Genomic DNA, 223 nt, shown 5'->3' on the forward strand with positions numbered 1-223 from the left:
GCAGTTCTCACAGACTGATGGGGAACCGTGAGCCCCACGGTTTGTGTGGGACACAAACACAAGGGGGCTCTTCACTGACTACAAGAACACGAGACATACCGTGAGTCATTACTGTGAGGGAGGAACTTTCCTGTCGCAGACCGGGATGTGAGCGGTCTCGACACTGACCCAGGGATGTGGTGAAGATGTCAGGTGGGAACGGATTCGGCGGGACAGACAACAC

The sequence above is a fragment of the Elephantulus edwardii genome, unplaced genomic scaffold (assembly GCF_000299155.1).
Source record: "Elephantulus edwardii isolate Elephantulus edwardi_28Jun2011 unplaced genomic scaffold, EleEdw1.0 scaffold00146, whole genome shotgun sequence".
NCBI classification, from domain to species: Eukaryota; Metazoa; Chordata; class Mammalia; order Macroscelidea; family Macroscelididae; genus Elephantulus; species Elephantulus edwardii.